We start from the raw sequence: 7,878 nt of genomic DNA on the forward strand, positions 1-7,878 counted from the left end.
GGAGATAGGCTAGGCTAGGTATACTATTTGCATTAGGCTTATGACATTATTATGACGTATGTGTAAAATTTATTTATTTACTTACATATTTACAACAAAATGAAAGAATTCCCATGAAAATCATATGAATTTAGGTAACCTTGTTTCAGTTAATGTGTAGGAGAGGGCCGCATGAAGATATCAGTGATATTCAATGTATTTTTACTGGAATGTGTAGGAATGTATGTAAATAGTGGTATACGAGTGAGATAATTTAGTGAAATTCAATAACAGTCGAAATATCGACGATCAAACTCACGCTACTCTTGTCTTCCTCCCAGAATTTTTCTAAGTACGTACGTTGTTATTGTTGACTGTGTCTTGTTTTTAGCTCAAATGAATCCTGTAACTACTATAATCCGCAGACAAACTATACTCTGTTTTTTTTCATCTGTCCATCCGCCTGTGGTGTTTTTGTATGGTAACACTGTGTCCTGGGCTTTAGATAGTTACATTCAGCTTACATTCAACGATTATAATAATATCCTATTTCGAATATTAACGGTGTAATTCGCATACAGTAAATTATTAAAACACTTTCTGTTGCAAATGTACACCCAGATATCCTTTTATTTACCTAAAACTTACAAATAGTGTAACTATCTAAAGCCCGGGACGCAGTGTTGCCATACAAAAACACCACAGGCGGATGGACAGATGAAAAAAAACAGAGTAGTATAGGTAGTCCACTATGAGTCTTACACGTTTGGCCAATCAGTTTCATTTTCTTACACCTCATCAACTTTGGCCAATGGCACGGGTGTTTGAAAATTTTCTCAGCGCGACAATACATTAGTATCTTACCCAGGCTTTTCTTAGACATGGAGGCCGTAGCAAGCACTTCATCTCATATTGCACAAGAAATTGAAATTCCAGCTTCTTGTCCCGACTGTTTCCTAAGTTACAGTGAATTTGTTTTAGCTTATTCGGGGAATATTGAAAAACTAGTGGATTCGTCGGATACCTGGCCACTTCCTACTTTAAGTTGCATGTCAGGGAACCTTCGCAACGGCTTCACGTTTTCCTCAAAGCAGCAGCACATCTTTATCGGTATTTCTACAGAAGCAATCCGCGGTGGCCTAGACTATGGCAATTGACGTTTTCCTATGTTATTTTACCCACTGAACAAGAATTTAAAGTAATATTTATTCGGACGACTGTAATTAACCCCCAAGGGCCAGTACTAAACACGCCAAAATACATTGGACGCCCTAATCCCTAGTGGATGTCGTATCCGCGGTTACGTTCCTTGCAGTTCGTGTGGAACTATTCTTTAGAATTACCCTGCAAGAAACGTAACCGCGGATACAACATCCACCAGGGATTGGGGCGTCCAATGTATTTCGCCGTGTTTAGTACTGGCCCCTGGGGGTTAATTACAGTCGTCCGAATAAATATTACTTAAAATTCTTGTTCAGTAGGTAAAACTGCATAGAAAAACCGCAACTGCCATAGTCTGGGCCGCCGCGGATAGGTACCCTAGATCTACCTCTTTATCAACCAACAGTTTAAGGTAAGCTTCATTAATTTATAGAGTATATTATAATGGTGGTAGTATAACGATGTATACAGCAGTACCATCACTTTGGATTTGGTTTGATGGCTGTGTTAGGTAGTGGCCTTAAGGGGGGGGTCGCAGAGGGGGCGGAGCCCCCCCACTAGGCCTAGGTAGGGGTACAGGGCCCTAGGTAAGGTTAGGTGGTTGTATTAGGTTCGGTAGTGCCCCAAAAATCACTTTTCTCCTCCTCCCCCCACCCCGAAAACCCCGCTTCCCACTGGGATCCCCCCTAATTGAAGTAGTAGGTTTATGCTTAGACTTTGTGTGCAAGAGTAACGCTTAGTTTCTTTTTTATTCATTTCCTCATGTTTCTGTGCGATGTGCAACATCAATCTGGTCGTTTTTTGCCGTTTTTCATCGTTAATACTTGAAACACGGGTGCGGCCTTCTCCTGGACATTTACCCTTGTTTCTACTACTATTAGTTGCCCAGTGAGAGTGTTGGGATTGCCGCCGGGGGGGGGGGGTAAATTTTTAGAAAGAGGAACCAGCCCAAAATGACATGAAAATAGGTTTTCTAGGTGATTTTTATGTGTTTTGCACAAATATCACCTTCATTTTCCTCAGAAATGAACGGTTTTAGACTTTACTCTATAACAAAGGGAAACGAAACTAGTTTCAACGTGTTTTTTAATGATTCTTGGCAAGCTCGCAAGATAGAATGGTTTAAATTATTGTTTCAACGTGTTTTAACCCAACCTACCCTAACCTACCCTAACCTAACCCAACCTACCCTAACCTAACCTAACCCACCTACCAACCTAACATACCCTAACCTAAACCCACCCTACTAACCCAAACCCAACCTAACCTAAACCTACCTAACCTAACCTAACCCAACCTAACCCTACTACCCTAACCTACCTACCTAACCTAACCAACCTACCTAACTAACCCTACCTAACCTACCCAACCTACCCTAACTAACCACCTAACCTAACCCAACCTAACCTAACCTTAACCCGAACCTAAACCTACCAACCTACTCTAACCTAAACCCAACCTAAACTAACCCTAACCTAAACCCACCCAACCTACCCTAAACCTAACCCTAACCTAACCTAACCAAACCTACTCTAAACCTAAACCCAACTACTAACCCCTAACCTAACCCACAACCTCACCTAATTAACCTAACCTAACCTAACCTAACCAAACCCTACCTACCTAACCTACCTAAACCCTAACCTAAAACCCAACCTAACCCTACCCCTAACCTACCAACCTACCTCTAACTAAACCCTAACCTAACCCACTACCCTAACCTAACCCTAACCCAACCTAACCCAACCTAACCCTAACCTAACCTAACTATCCTAACCTAACCTAACCCAACCTACCATAACCTAACCTACTCACCTAACCTAACCTAACCAACTACTACCTACAACCCAACCTACCCAACTACCTAACCTAACCCAACCACCCTAACAATAACCTAACCCAACCTACTAACCTAACCTAACCTAACCTAACCCAACCTAACCTACCTCCTAACCTAACCTAACCTAACCACCTACCCTAACACCTAATCCTAACCCAACTACCCTCCCTAACCTACCTAACCAACCTAACCCTAACCTAACCTAACCCAACCTAACCAACCTAACCTAACCTACCCTAACCTACCCTACTAACCTACCCTACCCTACCCTACCCTACCCTACCCTACCCACCTAACCCAACCCCAACCAACCCAAATAACCCAACCTAATATAACCTACCCTACCCTACCCTACCCTACCCTACCCTACCTAACCAACCCAACCCAACCCAACCCAACCAACCTAATATAACCTACCCAAACCTACCCTACCCTACCCTACCCTACCCTAACACAACTGCGTTACACGGCGTCAACTCAAAATGCAAACAACCCACAAAAAAAAAAATGTTGAAACTATAATTTAAACCATTCTATCTTGCTAGAACACGTGAGCTTGCAAAGTATCATTAAAAAACCACGTCGAAACTAGTTTAGTTTCCTTTAGTTATAGAGTAAAGTCTAAAACCGTTCATTTCCGAGGAAAATGAAGGTGATATTCGTGCAAAACACATGAAATCACCTAAAATAATACCGCAGGGGGTTGGGGGCCCTGAGGCATTTACAGGCTGGAGGTCCCAAGGGGTATTAACCCTCTTACGCCGAAGCGGTAAAAAAAAAAATTGTCTCCCGTGTGCCGGAGGGGTTTCAGAGTGAGCGCGGAAGCGGAAAAAATATTTTTTTCATAAAATTACAGTGCGCTTAGTTTTCAAGATTAAGAGTTCATTTTTGGCTCCTTTTTTTTGTCATTGGCTGAAGTTTAGTATGCAACCATCAGAAATGAAAAAAATTATTATCATATATAAATAATGCGATATATGATAGCGCAAAAACGAAATTTCATATATAATTGTATTCAAATCGCGCTGTGCGCAAAACGGTTAAAGTTAAAGTTACTTTTTTTTCGTTGTAATGTACACTAAATTGCGATCATTTTGGTATATAACACATTGTGAAACGATAAAAGCAACACAGAGAAAATATTATCACAAAATAATGCATGAATTCGTAACGCGCGGACGTAAACAAATATTTTTTCAAAAATTCACCAAAAATCTAAATATTGTCCTAGAGACTTCCAATTTCTTTCAAAATGAAGACATATGATTGAATATTACTATACTGCAAGAGTATTAGCTTACAATTGCAGTTTTCGACCATATCTGACGAGTTAAAGTTGACTGAATGTCAAATGTTTTTATATATATATTTTTTATATGCAATTATTTCAGAAATAAGAAAAGCTACAACCTTCAAATATTTTTCGTTTTATTCTACATGAAATTGCGCACATTTTCATATATAAAACTCTATAAAATGCCTAATATGAAACGGAGCATATATTCCGAGAATGGGACGTACGCATTTCGGAGATTTGTGGAGGAGAATCCGCGCGCGGAGGGAAGGAAAGATTTTTTTATAAATTCACCATAAATCTAAATATTTTGCTAGAGACTTCGAATTTGTTTCAAGATGAAGATAAATGACTGAATATTACTAGACTATAAGAGTTTTAGCTTACAATTGCGTTTTTCGACCATTTCGGTAGAGTCAAAGTTGACCGAACGTGGTTTTTTTCTATTTATCGTGATTTATATGCAAATATTTCGAAAATGAGAAAAGCTCAACCTTCAATTATTTTTGTTGTATTCTACATGAAATTGCGCACATTTTCATATATAAAACTTTATGTAACGGCTAATTTAAAATGGTGCAAACATTACCACAATCGCACATATGATTTTTTCGGAAGAGTTACTGCGCGGACGTAAACAAAATGTTATTTTTTTCATAAATTCACCATAAATCAAAATATTGTGCTAGAGACTTCCAATTTGTTGCAAAATGAAGGTAAATGCTTGAATATTACTAGAATATAAGCGTTTTAGCTTACAATTGCGTTTTTCGACCATTTCGGTAGAGTCAAAGTTGACCGAAGGTTGAAATTTTGGCAATTATCGTTATTTATATGAAAATATCTCAAAACTGATAAAAGCTACAACCATGGGTTGTTTTTAGTTGTAATGTGCATGAAATTGCGCACATTTCCATATATAAAACTTTATGTAACGGCAAATTTAAAATGGTGCAAACATTACCACAATCGCACGTATGATTTTTTCGGAAGAGTTACCGCGCGGACGTAAAGAAAATGTTATTTTTTTCATAAATTCACCATAAATCGAAATATTGTGCTAGAGACTTCCAATTTGTTGCAAAATGAAGGTAAATGCTTGAATATTACTAGAATATAAGCGTTTTAGCTTACAATTGCGTTTTTCGACCATTTCGGTAGAGTCAAAGTTGACCGAAGGTTGAAATTTTGGCAATTATCGTTATTTATATGAAAATATCTCAAAACTGATAAAAGCTACAACCATGGGTTGTTTTTAGTTTATTGTGCATGAAATTGCGCACATTTCCATATATAAAACTTTATATAACGGCTAATTTTAAAATGGTGCAAACATTACCACAATCGCATGCATGATTTTTTTCGGAAGAGTTACCGCGCGGACGTACGGAAATTTTTTTTTCATAAATTCACCATAAATCAAAATATTGTGCTAGAGACTTCCAATTAGTTGCAAAATGAAGGTAAATGCTTGAATATTACTAAAATATAAGAGTTTTAGCTTACAATTGCGTTTTTTGACCATTTCGGTAGTCAAAGTTGACCGAAGGTTGAAAATTTGGCAATTATCGTTTATTTATAATGAATATCTCAAAAACTGATAAAAGCTACAATCATGAGTATTTTATTGTTGTATTCTACATAAAAATGCGCACATTTTCATATATAATTCTTCATGTAACGTCTAATTTACAATGGTACTAAAATTATGTCAAAGTGACGAAATAATTTCCAAGATGTGTCACAGATACTTTTTAGTGCGGCAAGAAAGAAATTCGCGCTTGCGCGCCTGCGCAACGATTGTAAACAAAACAACACCTTGATCCGTGAACTCCCAGCATCCCCCAAGGCGCGTGATTCAAAAGTTTTAGGCTGGTAGGCCTATAAGTATTTTTCCGCGAATTTTAAAAAAAACTTTTGTAAGTCGACGTAAAATACTTCCAGTCGGCACACGGGAGACAAAAAATGTTGACGTAAAATACGTCCAGTCAGCGTAAGAGGGTTAACAGGGTAGGGGCGTTGGAATGGTTTTGAGTCAGTTAGGCCTAAGCATTTCTGTCAAAAATAAGTAATTTGGATTATATTCAAACTAGGGTAAACAACCGACTGGACTGGCCAACTCACCGACGACCACGTTTTTGGCCACCCTCTGAAAAAGTACTTTAACATGTCCCGACACCGGAGATGGTCATCAGTCATGGGTTGTTGGTGGTGAGAGCAGGAGCTCAAGACCTCTAGGTACTCTCCTTTCGAAGTAAGTATTTTCTACAAAGTTAGAAATTAAGGTCATATTTTAAGATTTAAACAGAGGGTAATGAAAAGTGTGGCCAACGCAGTGCACACTACCCCCATGATGCTTTCGAAATTTTTACTTACAATTAAAAATGTTTAGAAGATTGACGCCATCTTGATGTTTGCAGAGTCGCTTGTGTCAACAAACTTCCCATTTCCTGTGCTAAATCCGCACACCACTTTTACCCATAGATGCTGGGGCACTTTCATCACAACAATCGTAAACACGAATTCCAACCACTACTTATCCAAGGGAACTACGGCATTCTTTACCGTGTTTTGCGCTCTTCAATTGTTTATCAGTGTTGTCAATTGGTATGTGTTTACCCTCCAAACTGGGTATAAGACTTACACACAACCGCTCCTTCCCAGAAGTGGATCCTCATGTATTGTGTGCTCGGTGCCGGGGGCGTGAATGCTCTCGGGCCGAGCCCTATGATTTGTGTATGCCCTGGTCGGAGGAGCAGTGGGTGCTCTATGAGGGTAGGAGGAAGAGACGTAAGCCTGCCAAAGAGTCCTCGGAAGGTTCTCCGGCGACTCCCTTGGTCACAGACACATCGTCTTCCTTCCTGCCGCCATCTCAGCTCCCGCGTATGGCTCCTTCCCCTTCAGGGGGGATTTTCTCGTTCCTTCTCATCACCCGATCCGTCGAGCGTAGAGGAGGGAGCGAGGTACCTTGACGTTCAGCTGTATTCGGGGTCTTCTGTTCGTTCGGGGTGGGCCTTGTCCGCCCCGTGCGAGTGGAAACCCCTCCTACTAACCCGACCTTTGCCTCCTCAGGTGCTTCTGCTGCGGGCGACGACCTCGGCCAGGTATGGTTCTCGCTAGGTCTCCAGGGCACACTGAGCGTTCGGGGGCTGCTGCATCATCTGGCGGGTGCTGCTCCAGTCACCCATGGACTGGTGACCACCACCACCACCACCGTCTCGACCCTGGGTATGCCGCCCCTCCTCACCTGGTGTACACTCAGCATGTGGCTTCGGTGACTCCCTCAGCTGCGGTGCAGGCTCCGATTGCTGGCTTTCCGAGGAGGGGCGTGCCTCCTCCACCCGGGTTCGTCGCTCTCGCCCCAGCCCCCGACTTTCGGTGCCCTAAGAGTTTGCCCCTGGATCTTCCTGCTGTACCTGCCGTGCTTGGACCAGCCCCTGCCGACGTCGTTCCTGCCCGTAGTGTTGCTGCCCCAGTCGCGGGTCCTTCCGGACAGGTGCAGCAGGGCCGTGTTGCTTCGGCAATAGCCCTTGCTCCATCCTGGATGGAGGACCTGACGTCTGTCCTGAGGAAACTGACGAAGAAGAAGAGGAAGGTGTCGTCG

This window comes from Macrobrachium nipponense, chromosome 36 (genome assembly GCF_015104395.2).
Source record: "Macrobrachium nipponense isolate FS-2020 chromosome 36, ASM1510439v2, whole genome shotgun sequence".
In the NCBI taxonomy this organism is placed as follows: domain Eukaryota; kingdom Metazoa; phylum Arthropoda; class Malacostraca; order Decapoda; family Palaemonidae; genus Macrobrachium; species Macrobrachium nipponense.